This window comes from Pinus tabuliformis, chromosome X, assembly GCF_031772625.1.
Source record: "Pinus tabuliformis cultivar Carrire ecotype Pingquan chromosome X, CPIR1, whole genome shotgun sequence".
In the NCBI taxonomy this organism is placed as follows: domain Eukaryota; kingdom Viridiplantae; phylum Streptophyta; class Pinopsida; order Pinales; family Pinaceae; genus Pinus; species Pinus tabuliformis.
In genome coordinates, this window is record NC_142308.1 from 203,040,894 (window position 1) to 203,058,885 (window position 17,992).

Genomic DNA, 17,992 nt, shown 5'->3' on the forward strand with positions numbered 1-17,992 from the left:
GGATGTTACAAAGTCGATTTTCCTCGAGAAATATAAGGACTACTACAAATCCCAAGATGTGAAGGAAGAAATCTTTAAGATTATGCAGAAAAGAGGATGAGAATATGGAAGATTTTGTGGAACATTTTCAATATAGTCTGCAGAGATCATGCCACAATGACCTAGATAAGAATACCTTGAAGATCATCTTTCTCAAAGCAATGAGGGAGGAATCTCTGGAGCTATTGAACATAGTAGGGAAAGGAGATATATCAAAGGAATAATTTGATACCATCTGCAAATTATGCATCAAGTCTTCATGAGGGGCTATGAGACAGAGGTAGGGAATCCAAACTCTCAAAACATCCAACGGTGGAGTTACAAAGGCTAAAATTGGGAATCTATTGAACAACCTGAGAAATAATATCCTCAACACATTATCATCACAACTATACGTGTTGCAGGTGAAATAGAATCAGATTGAAGTAGAGAAGGCTATGTGTATTTTCTACCCTCAATGCAGGAAGAAGCATTCGTGGAAGGAATGTCCATTAGATTCAATGGAGACTTGTGCGATATGTGAACAAATTTATTCCACTAGCACTTGTCCATCTCTTCCTAGATTTAAGGCACTCTTTCAAGGAAAAAATGAAGAATCATATCAACTTTATTTTATGGGATCAAGGAAATCATGTCAACCATGACCGCCAAGCATGAATCAAGGTATGCCTCAAGACACATCTCAGTATTTAAATAATATGAATTTTTGTTAGCGTTCTGTACCTTTTTTACCTTCTTGGTCATAGTATTACCAATATCTGATGTCTGGAAACCATGTTACCCTCAATTTGGTCCAAATTCTTCATGGTCCCAGAATTGTCGTGGACCTCCTCCTCGTCCTTCAATAGAATTCTCCCAAACTATGCCACAACAACAACTATAATTGCCTCTTAATGTGTCCACTAGTAATCCTCCTCCTCATCCTCAACTGCCAGTCCAATCCAATCCAAATCCAAATAATAGAGAGGCTCAACAAGTTGAGACACTCAACCTCCCTGCATATAGTATTGCCACAAAAGAATGTAATGAATTGAATCTTCAATCTCGTTGGGTGGTCAATTACTCAGACTTCACCAATAATTGTTGAACATACTGATGATGATGTCTCAGAACTAGAGCATAGAACAATAGGCGATGAGCCAGCACAGATTCCTATAAAGAAAAACCCCCTTCACAAACTATTGTTTCTAGAGGATGTTAGACTGGTCCACCTTATCTGGAAATATTATCTTTGAGTAAACAAAGTCCTCATCCTGAATTTGACTTTTTAAGAGAATTGCAGAATTTATTCATTAAAATTTTGCTACTTTAGACTACGAAGGATGTACTGATTTATGCTAAGATAATTAAAGAATATTTTTCTAAGAAACTTGGCAGAAAACTAAAGGACCCACTTACTATTCATGTCATGGTAAATTATCATATATAATGTTGGGGAAATCTATACCTGTCAAATACGGCGATCCTAGAAGCTTGATTCTAACAACATGGATTAATGGGGTGGATATCCCAAATGTACTAGTAGATTTGGGGGCAGCGATTAATGTTATATCCTTTGCAACCGTGATTACCTTGGGTCTGCAAAACCTTAAATCAACTCCCACCATCCTAGAATTGGAAGATCGGTCTACTATAAGACCAGTAGGTAAGCTGGAAGATATCAATATTTTAGTAGACTCATGGGAGTACCACGTTGACCTTTTGGTTTTACATACCCAATCCCCATCCAGTGGGAATCCTTTGATTTTAGGAAGACCTTAGCTTGAAATTACAGATGCTTACATTGGGTGTTGGTTTGGAAACATGGTAATATCCAATGGGGAAGGTACAAAGAATATTATCCTTTACCCCCTTGCAGAACCAAGTTCATCAAATAAACCCAGTATTACCTTGATACAAAAGTCTCTACCTACCAAAGAGCCTGAATCTAAGAATGAATAAGTTAGACCCATCCTTACCATCAGCAAGGCTCTCTATTTTAAGGATGCAATGGAGGACGATGCCATTAGCACCTTTCTAAGTAGTCCTGACTCCATTTCTGATTCAACCTGTCAACTGTTAGAATCATGGGTTGCAATGTTCAAGAAGGTATTGAGCCAGAAAAAGAAGTAGAAAACATTCCTGAAATTGTACCTTGTAATAGTGTTCCTGTAGAAATTGAACTAGGGAAAACATTGGATATTAATCCTGACCTTTCTTACTCCCATTTCGATTCGTTGTTGAAAATCCTTCGAGAGAATAACGAAGCCTTTGCTTGGTAGTATACGGATATGAAAGGCATCCCTGTTGATATATGTAATCATCTTATATACATTAAAGAGGAATAATGACCTATTAGGTAGCCAAAAAGAAGAATGAATCATGCCTTAAATTTTTTTGTCAAACATGAATTGTAGAAGCTATTAGATGTGGGTTTTATTTATCCAATATTGAATAGTCAATGGGTTTCCCTGCTGGTCATTGGTCCTAAGAAGAATGGAAAGTGGTGTATTTGCATTGATTACATGGAAATAAGAAAAGCAACTGAGAAAGGCCATTTTCCCTTACCCTTCATTGACCATGTTCTTGATACATTAGTCGTGGAATTTTTCTCCTTTCTGGACGGGTTTAGTGGATACAATCATATACAAATAGCTCCTAAGGATCTGGATAGAGCTACCTTCACATGCCCTTCGGGAACATTTTCCTACCGAGTCCTTCCATTTGGCCTCTGTAATGCACCTGCTACCTTTCAAAGGGAAATATTAGGAATTTTTTGTGATCTAGTTAATGATAGTATTGAGATTTACATTAACGACTTCACCCCATATAGGGATTCCTTTATAGAATATTTGAAAAACTTAGAGAAAGTACTTGAAATATACAAGAAAACACATTTTTCTCTTAGTACAGTCAAATTTCATATGATGATGAAAGAAGGAATAGTGTTGGGACACTTTCTTTCAGCTGCAGGAATTTAGGTTGATCCTGCAAAGGTAGAGGTAATATTAAAATTTCCTATGCTTAAGACACCAACATAGGTATGTAGATTTATCGGTTATGCTGGCTATTATAGGTGTTTCATAATTTTTTTTTTTATAAAATATCATTCCCACTTTTTCAACTGCTACCTTATAAGGATGTAGAATTTGTGTGGATAGGTGAATGTGAAGCAGATTTTGTAATCAGAGAACTAGTTTTCAAGGCTCCGATATTACATGGTCCTGACTGGAAGCTCCCGTTTCACATCTCTACTAATGCTTCTCAAACAAAAATAGTTGTGGTTTTTGGGTAATCAGAGGACAAGAAATCCTACACAATTTACTATGTCAATAGGAATTTAATGCCTGGTGAATTAAACTATACGCTCATTGAAAAGGAGTCCTTGGCTGTCATTTACACTATTATTAAATTTTGGCATTATATCACAAGGTATCCTACTTTTGTGCACATTGATCATACAACTATGAGGTATCTGATGAACAAACCAATAACCCCTGGTCATGTTACAAGATGGTTATTGTTAATTCAAGAATTTGATATTACTATTGTAAATAAACGAGGGAAAGATAATGTAGTTGCTAATTTCCTGTCTAGGATGGATACTAGTGATGAAGGTACACCTATATAGGATAGTTTTCTAGATGAACATATTTTTTCAATTTGTAATCACACTCTGTGGAATGCAGATATTGTTAACTAACTTGCTACAGGAAAGGTGCCTCAAAACTTTCCTTACAGAGAACAGTGAGGGATTATTCATCATAGTGCTCGTTATTCATGGATAGAGGAATATCTCTTTTACACAGGACATGACGAGAAAATATAGCACTGCATAAGTGGTGATGAAATCTATGATGTCCTGAAAGATGCTCATGATGGCCCTTGTGGGGGACATTTTGCTGATAATTGATAGGGCATAAGGTTTTACAAATGGGATATAATTGGCCTTCTATTTTTCGTGATGCAAGGAAATATGTTAGAAGTTGTGATAGTTCCCAACGGATGGGTCAGCCTGGTCGAGGAGATGAAATGTAGTTACAGCCCCAACTAGCTCTTAAGCCCTTTGAAAAATGGGCTATCGATTTCATTAGGCCATTTAATCTGCCTTCACAGTAGAAAGTTCACATTTTGGTTTGCACGGATTAAATGAGAAACTGGGTAGAGGCCAATGCTGTCGCGATAAAAACAGATCAAGTTGTCTTGAACTTTTTATTTGAAGAAATTATTGCACGGTACGGAGCTTCTAGAGAGACAGTTTCAGATGGAGGGGTGCAGTTTACATCACATATGATAGCATGAATTATGAAAAAGTATGGAATCAAGCATAGGGTAACATCTCCATATCACTTTCAAGTGAATGGTTAAGTTGAAAGAAAAAACATGGTATTAGAGAATATTCTTACAGACACTGTAGCAAACCATTAGTGGAATTGGGGTGAAAAAAATTCCTAAGGCACTGTGGGTGTATAGAAAAACATGGTGGAACACAACAGGGTTTTCACCATATGCGCTTGTCTATGGAAAATACCCTTTGTTTCCAGTGGAATTCAAAATTATGATGCTCAGGACAACCCTTGAAGTAGGTCTATAACTTTCAAAAGCCTAGAAACACTGACTAGAATAGTTGAATGAGTTGGATGAAATTCATCTGGTAGTTGTCCAGAATACTTCTACAATCTAGCAATGGTGAACTAAATGGAATGATAAATTCATTAAGAAAAAATTGTTTCAAAGAGGAGATTGGGCATTGCTCTATGACTCTCGGTTCAATGATTTTAAGGGAAAACTCTACTCCAGGTGGATGTGACCATATGAAGTTGATACAGTGTTCGAAAATGGGACTATTAGACTTTTAACAATTGATGAGTAACATACTCCTTTGATCATGAATTGACATTGCCTCAGATTATATGACCGTCCAACTTCAAGAGACTCCTTTGTTAAATATCTCTTTGATAACTCTGCTTTTGAGGTTATTAGTGCAGGGAATTCATCCTTTGCACCCCTGATCTAAAAAAATAAAAAGAGAAGCAATAATATATATATATATATATATATAACATAACAAAATGTTGTTACTACTCTATCAATATTTTTTTTGCAAGTACCTCACTGTCGTTCTTACTCCTCCAGTGTTGTTACTCCATGATGATTCTATCTAAGTACCTCTGTTTTTTTACTTCGCCGGTGTTGTTACTCCATCACGATTTTGTCTAAGTACTTGGGTGTTGTTACTCCTCCAATGTTGTTACTCCTCTGGTGCTGTTATTTCTTTGGTGTTGTTACTCCGTCAAAATTTCATCTAAGTACTTCGATGTTGTTACTCCACCACAATTTCATCTAAGTGCTTTGATGTTGTTAATCCTCTGGTGTTGTTACTCTTCTGATATTGTTACTCCATTGTGATTCTGACAAAGTTTTCAAGCAGTGTTGCTACTTCTCGAGTGTTGTTACTCCCCTGATGTTGTTACTCCTTGGGTGTTGTTACTCCCTCCGATGTTGTTACTCCTCCACTGTTGTTACTCGGTTAAAGTAAGTCACTAGGTACATACTTGATCGACTTTGTGGATTTGATTGATAACTCATTTGACATGACCCGATATGATCGAGGACAGTCATCCCTTAGCTGGGGGAAGGTACTATAATAAATGAAAAATATTCCATAATTAAATTAAAATAATGACTTGTTATTATCATTATTGAACCTTGTGCTAAGTGCGTACACTCCATGATTTCCGCCATACTTTGCACGGTTACCCATATACATTGGGACTTGAAGTTAGTACTATTGTATTAATGAACGCCCTTTCCAATGTTGTGACGTAATTACCACAATTACCACTCATTATTAACATTATCCACCATGGATTTTTCCATACTGTTAGCACCTAAATCTGCCTCACACTGAAGGAAGGGAAAAATTAGGGTAACCACAAACCACGCTCAGTCTGGTAACTAGCCCTACCAGAGTAGGAGAGGGCACTCTCCGAGTCACGCTCAGTGAATAGATGATCGAAATAGTCTGAGATGAGTTAAAATACAATGTTTACCTTAGGCTAGTAAGTGAATAGGGATTCTCGAAACAATTTTATGAAATGACCGAGCACCTGGGATGTTATGGGACCGGTGCTCAACAAAGAACATAGAATTGAATATGAAGGCACAGATTATTCTGTGAGGCAAGGTAGGCGGAAAATGTATCAATTTAGTTTGAGGTATCACGACATGAATAGATTGCTCAAGAAAGTGAAAAGGGCATAGTGACATGAATCCTTTTCGACAGAAGAAATAACACTGAAACATGAAATTTTCCCACAGGCAGAGCAATAAAAATTGGATTCTACCTAATCTCACTCAAAAAATTTCACTGGAAATGAGCATGAAATGGATTATGAAACATAACTAAATACATATGAACACATAAGAAATACATTTTCTACACTCACAACCACAAGAATCTCATGAAACAGAGCTGCTGCCTTTCATTAATTCTCTGTCAAAAATACATAGTGAAGAAGCAGAGTTTCTTTCCCACAGTCTACCAGAAGTTACAAGCCAGCAAACCCTTTGCAAATAACTTGCATACAATATATAGAATGTGTGAGGAAGAGATAGAACACCCAAGGGTTGGGGAGTTACTCGAATCATTGCGAAATGGAGATGGAGAGCCAACCATCAGCTACAAGTGCGGCTCTGCAAACATGACATTTGGCATTGGGGTGACCGTTTGCCTTCCTTCGCCACTTAGATAGAAGCCAATGTGGAGAAAAAAATCTTTAAATGCTGCCTTTGGTTCCAAAAAATTGAAGTGTAGAACACCGGGCCCACTTGGAGAAGTCGCGAACCGAAATTTCGCGAAACAGAAGAAAATTGGCAATTTTCCCTCTGTGCACCGCACCATTTTCTCTGTGCATCACACTACTTTGGGGCCTATTTTTGGGCACTTGCAGGTGTCCAAAATGTGCCCAAGTGGGTTTGTTGGAAAGCCTGTCCTGTCTACTTTCTAACCCCACTGGAAATTTCAAATTTGGTTCTCAGTTTCCCCTCCAAATCTTCATTCTCCCAAGACTGCTTTTTGTGTGTCAAAAAAGTGGTAGAGAGGCCATTTTTGGGTGCTTTTTGACCTTTAGGAGACCCAGACCTTGCACAAATCACTTGAGCATACACCAGTAGTCATAATTTTCGATGTTGAATCCAAATAGGCAAGCGGTTTCTCCATTGGAGCCCTAGAATTTTAGTGTCGCGCCAGTGGCGCGGTGCACAGGGAGGAATTTCTTGTTTTTTATCCAAAAATTTTCTAAGTGACCAAAATTTGCCCAAAATTTTTGAAATTCGGGCTGGATGTTCCCTATGAAGTGCTATGTTGTGCCAAGGAAGCCTCAGCCAATATTTGAAGCCGATCTTGCTCCTTTGCCTCCTTGGCCTCTTTTGTTGCTTTGCTCAATTTTGCCTTCAGGCTCCTGATTCTTGCTTTGGAGCTCATGTTTCGGGCCATGTAGTGGTGAGTCATGTGCCTCGGCATGTCTTTCTCCCTGTTAGCCTTATCCAACCACTGCTCCAAGTGAACGTTCACTTTCTCTAACACATACTCCCGGTCCTCATCTCTTTGCTCCATAGGTCTACCTTGTGCTGCCATGATGTGTTGCCGGTTTTCCTTAATCATTTGGAACTCTATCTCAGCTAGCTAATCCTCAAGTTACTTGTTCCTCTGCTCCAAATACTTCACGTTCCACTTGGCCCTTTCCAAGTCCAGGGATAAGTTCTCAATCACTGATTTCTGCTCCTGAATGATCTCTCCAAGCTCAACATTTTTAGGTTCTGCATCTGTCTCATCATCCTAGAGGAGAACGAATTTTGTCTCTTGTTCACCTGATGGCTCACCTGAAGGCCCCTCATCATGCACTTGCTCCTTACCTCTGCCCTGCTCCTATGATGCCGATGTCGGAAGCGAGGCCCCTTCCACTGCGGGTGGAGATAACACTCGCTTTGCTGCTGCAAATAAGGGTCTACTGCCTTTCTGATAGGTAATATCTACTGGCACAGTGGCAGTCTCATGTCGCTCATACTGATGAGATGGGCCCCCCACCTCATGCTCTGCCTCTGAAACCACCTGTGGAGTGCTGAAGAAGTCACGGGAGATGAAGTCCTCCGAAGTAATACCCTGCAATCCTAACTGATGGTCTACCAGAATCCGGATAAGGGAAAAGTGATAAATGTTGTTGAGCTGCTGTCGAGGGGTCTTGTGTTGCATGAAATTCTTCATCCTCTCTATGTTCCTGGAGATGAAAATGGGAGGCTCATCATCCGCACCCTGGTGAAGTGCATGAGGAACCTGATGTGATAGGCATAAAGGTGAGAAAACCTCCCCTCGCAATTGAAATACTTCATAATCAATCTCATGAGTGGGGCATACTCATCCCTCAAAAATATGAACGGAAAAACTATGGTGAGCTGGCTCAAACAACTGTCCTTGATGTAAGGCTCATAATGATGCCTCTCCACCTTCTTTTTCTTATGCCACCGTTCCCCAATGTTTGGTATTCCTGTTGCCACTGATATGGTTTCCGGTGTCAATGTGAAAGTGACCCTAGCCAGGACAGATTGACCTCCTTGTAGATGATGTGCAAAAAGATGGGCCAACTCATGATGGACTCTGACATTTGCCACCCTTTGACAAAATTCATAACATGCAAGTGCTGGAAACAAGACATGGCAAGAGGGCATGCCTGCAGCTCAGTGAGGGTGCTTGGCTCATCTCTAAGATGTCTGCCACTCTGGTGATGTCTTCGATGGGCCCTCTCTCCTAAAGATGTGTCACTGTGGGTCCCCTCCTCATACTTTGATGAAACTTCTGATGCCATTATTGCTGTTTGTACCCTGAGTTTTATGCTACCCTCTGAATCCAATGGAACTGGTAGATACTCTAAAAATCTCTTGATTTGCTAGCCTTCACCGAGATTTGAAATGGTTTGCAATGTTTTTATGGCCCTGGCTATGTGCATCGCGCGCCAAGCCTATTGTGCCCCGCGCTGGGTGTGCGTCGCGCCCTTGAAAATTTCCCACTGCGGGCTGGCTGTGTGTGCACCGCGCCCTCTATGTGCAGCGCGCTCCTTGGTGTATGCGCCGCGCTCCTTGAGAACCAGCTCTCACTCACTCAAACTCTCCAAATTTCACTCTCTTACCTTTGTAATGTCTCTCCCATGCTTGCAATAGCACAATGGCTTTGATTTAGGCCACAACAGGTATATATAGGCTTGGGAGAGATGGGTTTGATTTTTTCTTCCTTGAAAACCCACTTTCTAATGTTGAGTTTTGCACTTTTTCATTGACCTTCAAACAAACTGATTTTCACTTTCCCTTTAACATTTTGGCTCAAATGATGAAATTTTCAGCACCTCTTTGCAGGGACTATACAACAGAGCATTGGTCCATGCAAATCATAACTGCATCTGAAAAGTCAACTGGTGATTTTTTGAAAAAATTTTTGTCATAATTGAGCTTGTTTGACTTTTTTTCAAAACAGAGTTTTGAAGAAGAGTCGAAGTCTTTTCAGGTGATGATGAAGCTTTTTGAACCATAGCTGTGTAACGCCTCCCTCTGGCCTTCATCGCTTTGTTCTGGACATGTTTTCAAAGACCAAATTGATGAATTCCTAGACCCAATCATAAAAAAATGATTTTTTCCTGTGAAGGACCAGACCTGGACTGTCATGAGCTTCGGTGATTATGGACCAAGACCTGAGCCAGCAGGGGTTAGACATGAGGGAAAATGACTAGCATGACTTTCTCCATCAGATCATGGCATGTCCCTAGCGGAATGCAGCTGAGTGAATTGAGCGGGACACCTAAAATTGAAATGCACAAAGATTTTTGATCTCTAACGGAGGGCTGACAAGACTGAGTCTAACATTGGCTCCAATTGGGATGGTAGCTGCCTCTCTGGGGAGGTGCCAAGAACAACAGATCTTTGGGAGAGCAGAGAGTGCCTTCGTCCATTGGGCTATGGAGTCCATTATTTCGAAAAACCAACCCGACTCAATTTATTGACTGAAACTTGACTGAAACTGACTCAATGCGAACTGAAATGACTGAAAAACTTGACTCTATGCAAAAGGAAATGACTCATGAATGACTTAACTAAAACAAGAACTGACAAAACCTATTCAATGGCAGTAGTCCATCAAGATTCGAGGGTTTCAAATCATGATGACAGCCGCCTGCATACTAATGCAATATGTATAATCATGTGTAATGTGTCTTCCAATGTAACCAATCAAGTAGATGCCTCCTTGATTGATTCTCCAGATTAGATCTTCTGGTCAACAACAGATACTGGTAACTGGTCCTCCAAAAGCATAATTGACCATGACCTCCTTCATCACTGAATACTGCAATAATGACCTGCACTACTGACTGTAACAGATTTTCGATTGGATCCTAAAAAACATGAAGTCTTCCCACCTGCTGAAGAAACAAGGTGTCCTTTGCTTCAAATTATGATCTTCCTTTATCATGTACTTCAGTAAAAGTATGCTCCTGGGCTTCAAAAAATTCTGAACAGGTAGATGAGCAGATATCTTCTTGGAAAAACATTTCAACACATGAAACATATGAAGAAGAATCTGAATGGAAATCCTGAATGTTTTGATCTTCTGTGGTGTGACTGTACTGTAGGTCATCTTCATATGATATGACAGCCAGATTATCACATTCCTCATTACATTCAACAATCATGAGAAAAGAAACTTCAGATGATCCTTGAAGCACAACATTATCATTTATATCGTCTACCACAAATTCATTCAGAGAAACTTTTTCACTTGCTTGAGCAAAGATCTCACCTTGCTGTTCATGAGCTGACTAGATGACCTCCTCATGAAGATCTAGTTCCGGCGAGATGAGAGCGTTTAGATCTATAACTCTGTTTTCTTCATGCTAGATGATCTCAACAGCAGAGTTCTTCTTTATGGGATTCAACACAAGGTATTCTTGGTCATCATGATATGAATCTGGATCTGAAATAGTTGTCTTGACATTATCGCATTCTAAAATTAGAACTGGACTTCCTTGCTTGCTGCCTTCTTCTATGGACAGATCTAAAATGACACTTTTTCTTTCATCACTTTCAGCCATATGGAATTCTTCAACCTGCTGATAAGTATCATCTAAGATTTCTGTGTGCTGCTGAAACGGATTCTCATACAGGGCTTCCATGATCTCTTCATCCATGAAATTATCATCTTCATAATATTTCTCGAGGCTTTCAATAAAACTATGAACATGGCTACAACAGTTCTGAACTAAAGTCAAGGATGGATATGATTCTTTGTACCTTTCAAAGAATACTCCATGAAAATCCTTTAAACAATAAATAGAAGCAGGTGGCAAACTTTCATACCAAGATCGGGCTTCATCTTCCAGGGTAGCCATAAACATTTTCATCAAACAGTCTTCAGGAAAATTGATCTTTAACCTATGCACATGAATGTGAAATTTCACCAGATGAAGAGCAGCATCATTACCTTCCACATTTATGAACACAGGCAAATTCTTTGACCAATCTACCTTGGGAATTTTATTTGGAAAACCTGGAATGTGATCTCGGCTCATGGGAGCGTATCTTCTTGCAATCTGATCCATCTTGAAAATTTCAAAGTTCCTGATCTCTCTGTAGTGGAGTCACCATGAAGGATTGATTGATGGATTCTTCAGTGAATGGAATCGGCAGGTGAAAGATTTCAGCCTTCTTATGTCTGATCGTTGTTCACCATCAACCATCAGATCTGAACTTGATAGATGTACTGGGGCAAGACAATTTTCAAGCAAACCATTTTGTTCCTGAGCGGAGTCGCCACTATGTTAGCACCTAAATCTGCCTCAGGCTGAAGGAAGGCAAAAATTAGGGTAACCACAAACCACGCTCAGTCTAGTCTCTAGCCCTACCAAAGCAGGAGAGGGCTCTCTCTGAGTCACGCTCAGTGAACAGATGATCGAAACGGTCTGAGATGACTTACAATACAATGTTTACCTTAGGCTAGTAAGTGAATAGGGATTCTGGAAACAATTTTATGAAATGACCGAGCTTCTGGGATGTTATGGGATCGACGCTCAGCAAAGAACAAAGAATTGAATATGAAGGCACAGATTATTCCGTGAGGCAAGATAGGCGGAAAATGTAGCAATTTAGTTTGAGGTATCATGGCATGAATAGATTGCTGAAGAAAGTGAAAAGGGCATAGTGACATGAATCCTTTTCAACAGAAGAAATAACACTGAAACATGAAATTTTCCCACAGGCAGAGCAATAAAAACTAGATTCTACCTAATCTCACTCAAAAAATTTCACTGGAAATGAGCATGAAATGGATTATGAAACATAGCTAAATACATATGAACACATAAGAAATACATTTTCTACACTCACAACCACAAGAATCTCATGAAACAGAGCCGCTGCCTTTCATTAATTCTCTGTCAAAAATACACAGTGAAGAAACAAAGTTTCTTTCCCACAATCTCCCAAAAGTTACAAGCCAACCAACCCTTTGCAAATAACTTTCATACAATATATAGAATGTGTGAGGAAGAGATAGAACGCCCAAGGGTTGGGGAGTTACTCGAATCATTGGGAAATGGAGATGGAGAGCCAACCATCAGCTACAGGTGCAGCGCTGCAAACATGACATTTGGCATTGGGGTGACCATTTGCCTTCCTTCGCCACTTGGATAGAAGCCAATATGGAGAAAAATCTCTTTAAATGCCACCTTTGGTGCTAAAAAACCGAAGTGTATAAGACCGAGCCCACTTGGAGAAGTCGGGAACCGAAATTTCGCGAAACGGAAGAAAATTGGCAATTTTTCCTCTCTGCGCCACGCCATTTTCTCTGTGCGTCGCGCTACTTTGGGGCCTGTTTTGGGGCACTTTCAAGTGTCCAAAATGTGCCCAAGTGGGCTTTTTGGAAATACTGTCCTGTCTAATTTCTATCCCCACTGGAAGTTTCAAATTTGGTGCTCATTTGCCTCTCCAAATCTTCATTCTCCCAGGACTGCTTTCTGTGTGTCAAAAAAGTGGCAGAGAGGCCATTTTTGGGTGTTTTTTGACCTTTAGGAGACCTAGACCTTGCCCAAATCTCTTGCCCGGACACCAATAGTCGTAATTTTCGATGCTGAATCCAAATATGCAAGCCGTTTCTCCATTGGAGCCCTAGAATTTTAGCGTCGCGCCAATGGCGCGGCGCACAGGGAGGAATTTCCTGTTTTTTATCCAAAAATTTGCCAAGTGACCAAAATTTTCCCAAATTTTTTGAAATTTGGGCTGGATGATCACTATGAAGTGCTATGCTGTGCCAAGGACGCCTCAGCCAAGATTCAAAGCCGATCTTTCTCCTTGGCCTCCTTTGCCTCTTTTGTTTCTTTGCTCAATTTTGCCTTTAAGCTCCTGATTCTTGCTTTGGAGCTCATGTTTCGGGCCATGTAGTGGTGAGTCATGCGCCTCAGCAGGACTTTATCCTTGTTAGCCTTATCCAACCGCTGCTCCAAGTGAATGTTCACATTCTCTAACACATACTCCCGGTCCTCATCTCTTTGCTCCATAGGTCTGCCTTGTGCTGCCATGATGTGTTGCCGGTTTTCCTTGATCATTTGCAGCTCTATCTCATCTAGCCGATCCTCTAGTTGCTTCTTCCTCTGCTCCAGATACTTCACGTTCCACTAGGCCCTCTCCAAGTCCAGGGATAAGTTCTCAATCATTATTTCCTGCTTCTGAATGATCTCTCCAAGCTCAGCATTTGTAGGTTCTGCATCTGTCTCATCATCCTGAAGGAGAACGAATTTTGTCTCTCGTTCACCTGATGGCTCACCTGAAGGCCCCTCATCATGCAAGGGCTCCTTACCTCTGCCCTGCTCCTGTGATGCCGATGTCGGAAGCGAGGCCCCTTCCACCCCGGGTGGAGATAAAACTCACTTTGCTGCTGCAAATAAGGGTCTACTGCCTTTCTGATAGGTAATATATACTGGCACAGTGGCAGTCTCATGTCGCTCATACTGATGAGATGGGCCCCCCACCTCATGCTCTGCCTCTGAAACCACTTGTGGAGCACTGAAGAATTCACGGGAGATGAAGTCATCCCAAGCAACACCCTGCAATCCCAATTGATGGTCTACCAGAATCTGGACAAGGGAAAAGTGATAAACGTTGTTGAGCTGCTGTCGAGGGGTCTTGTGTTGCATGAAATTCTTCATCCTCTCTATGTTCCCGCAGATGAAAAATGGGAGGCTCATCATCCGCACCCTAGTGAAGTGCATGGGCAACCTAATGTGATAGGCATAAAGGCGAGAAAACCTCCCCTCGCAACTAAAATACTTCATGATCAATCTCATGAGTGGGGCATACTCATCCCTCAAAAATCTGAATGGAAAAGCTCTGGTGAGCTGGCTCAAACAACTGTGCTTGATGTAAGGCTCATAATGATGCCTCTCCACCTTCTTTCTCTTATGCCACGGTTCCCCAATGTTTGGTATTCCTGGTTCCACTGATATGGTTTCCGGTGTCAATGTGAAAGTGACCCCAGCCAGGACAGATTGACCTCCCTGTAGATGAAGTGCAAAAATACGGGCCAACTCATGATGGACTCTGACATTTGCCACCCTTTGACAAAATTCATAACATGCCAAGTGCTGGAAACAAGACATGGCAAGAGGGCATGCCTGCAACTCAGTGAGGGTGCTTGGCTCATCTCTAAGATGTTTGCCACTCCGGTGGTGTCTCCGATGGGCCCTCTCTCCTGAAGATGTGTCACTGTGGGTCCCCTCCTCATACTCTGATGAAACTTATGATGCCATTACTGTTGTTTGTACCCTGAGTTTTATGCTGCCCTCTGAATCCAATGGAACTGGTAGATGCTCTGAAAATCTCTTGATTTGCTAGCCTTCACCAAGATTTGAAATGATTTGCAGTGTTTTTATGCCCCTGGCTGTGTGCGTCGTGCACCAAGCCCAATGCGCAGCATGTTGGGTGTGTGTCGGGCCCTTGCAAATTTCCCACTGCGGGCTGGCTGTGTGTGCGCCGCGCCCTCTGTGTGCACCGCGCTCCTTGGTGTATGCGCCGCGCTCCTTGAGAACCAGCTGTCACTCACTCAAACTCTCTAAATTTTGCTCTCTTACCTTTGAAATGTCTCTCCCACGCTTGCAATAGCACAATGGCTTTGATTTAGGCCACAACAAGTATATATAGGCTTGGGAGAGATGGGCTTGATTTTTTCTTCCTTGAAAACCCACTTTCTAATGTTTAGTTTTGCACTTTTTCATTGACCTTCAAACACATTGATTTTCACTTTCCCTTTAACATTTTGGCTCAAATGATGAAATTTTCGGCACCTCTTTGCAGGGACTGTACGAAAAAGCATTGGGCCATGTAAATCATAACTGCATCTGAAAAGTAAACTGGTGATTTTTTGAAAAAAATTTGTCATAATTGAGCTTGTTTGACTTTTCTTCAAAACATAGTTTTGAAGAAGAGTCGAAGTCTTTTCAGGCGATGATGAAGCTTTCTGAACCATAGCTGTGTAAGGCCTCCCTCTGGCCTGCATGGCTTTGTTCTGGACATGTTTTCAAAGACCAAATTGATGAATTCCTAGACCCAATCATAAAAAATGATTTTGTCCTGTAAAGGACCAGACCTGGACTGTCATGAGCTTCGATGATTATGGACCAAGACCTGAGCGAGCAGGGGCCAGACATGAGGGAAAATGACTAGCATGACTTTCTCCGTCAGATCATGGCATGTCCCTAGCGAAATGCAACTGAGTGAATGGAGCAGGACACCTAAAATTGAAATGCACAAAGAGTTTTGATCTCTAAGGGAGGGCTGACAAGACTGAGTCTAACACATACTTCATAGTTACCCTCCCAGATTTCACTCTCGCTGCACCCCATTGCTATCACATATCTCTCACTACAAATATAACTACCTACACTCCTCCTTGATGGTCTGTTGTCCCTTCAAGTGCTGTTATAGAGCCATTGTAGAATGATGGGGAAGGATGTGAGACATGAACCAATATGCATAGAGCAGGTTCGATGCAATGCAGACATTTGGAAAGTATTATTGGATGTAGGATGGCATGCGGATTTTGAGAGGCTATAAGGATTTGACAAATCTATCACAGATGAATTTTCATTAAACCTAGAAGGAAAAAATTCTAGAGTTCGTGCGCTGGATATCTCTATCACGGAGGATGCTATTTCGATTTTTAGCGGGTTGCAGCAAGGAGGTCAGAAATGGTTCTCTTGGAAGTCTCCTCTACCAGGCTTTCCAGAATTATTTTTCCAAGCTGGGGAGACAATGGTCCAGAAAGGAAGAGGGTATGATAATAAATTTTGGCCATACCAATGGGCTGAGGTGGCATATTTTGTTATGAGGTATGTTACCTATGAAGGTTGGTTTTATACACTGTTTAAATACCATTTCAAACTCCTTGCATGCCTTTGGTTTCAACATGCGCAGGTTCACTCTTTAGACATGCCATACTTTGTATGGAGAAGCCTTCACTTAATGGCACAGCTTGCCCACCAGTCTCGACAACCATTAGCAGTTCTCACAAATCATGGGTTGGTAATATTATTGGTGGTGCATGCTCTATCTCGAGCCCTTGTGACTTTGCCACAATTCACCGAGCTAGCAGAGGAAGAGCTTGCGGGTATGTTTCCTAGAGGGGAGGTGGAAGAAGACTTAGCAGCAAAAGAAGAGGCCACAAACGACGCTACTCCAGCATCTCTTGTTGGCCTAGTAGAAATAGACACAACGTAGATAGGAGAGAGTGCAGTCAATGCTGCTCCACAAGAACCAGTGTTGACTGCCAATTTAATAGAAGAATCACCACACTTGGATGCAATAGAGGCGATGCTGAAACACAAGAACCAACATCACCTGTTTAAGCAGTTGAAGAACCTTTGGTTGAAAATGTAGGTGGTGTTGACACACAAGAACCAGCACCACTTATCCAAGTTGTTAACCAACCTTTGGTTGAAAAGGTAGGTGGTGCTGCCACACAAGAACCAACACCACCTACTCAAACGAACATGGAACCTTTGGAGAAATAGGGGTCACATTCAACAATGCTCCACAAGAAATAGTGTCGGTTGCTAGGTTGAAGGATAATTTGCAAGAAGCACGGGAAGAAGGAGAAAAAGGGACCTTAGAACAACTAGTGAACATAGAAGAAGAAGAGAATGGAAACTGATGAAATTATTCCTCGCTCTCCTCTTCTTCTCTCTTTTCCAAAAGGGTCAAGAAATTCCATTCCCCTAGATGCATGGAGAAAGAAAAATCTTCTCCCTCGATCCTAACTTTTTTTGGGGAGGTTGGATGCACCATTATCGACATTGTTACTCAAAAACCAGTGTCGAATGGTGAATGAATTGAACAAATTGAAGGGTTGGTAATTGGCACTTGTACACAAGGACCAGTGCCAACCAAAGGAAAAAATGAAGAAGCAGTGGCTGATACTACTTCTACAGAACCATTAGAGGATGATGTTGTAGATAAGACTAAACCCCAAGGGCTAGAAATAATTCCTGATCAAATGGAAGAGGATGGTCTGGTAGCAGAGAAACTGCAAGAAGAGGGTGTAAAATACAGTACCCGAGAAGACCCTGCAATGAACCAGGAGCCACAGAGGGAAGATGAAGAGATCCTAAGACCTGAAGAAGGAGATTGTGGGATATTTCCACGAGTCGAGGAACAAACAGAAGAAATTAGGGTAAAACAAGAACTAGTCGACGATTTTTTCAATGTCAACCTGTGAATCCCTCGACCAACTGTGAGGACTGTGGAAGAATTGGTTGTAAAACAAGAGTTCATTGAGAAATGTGTGAAAACAAGACACCCTCTTAAGGAAATATATCAGTCACAATTCAAAGAAAACATGCAGTTGAAATTGGAAATCACTAAATTGAGAAAACAGGTACGACGC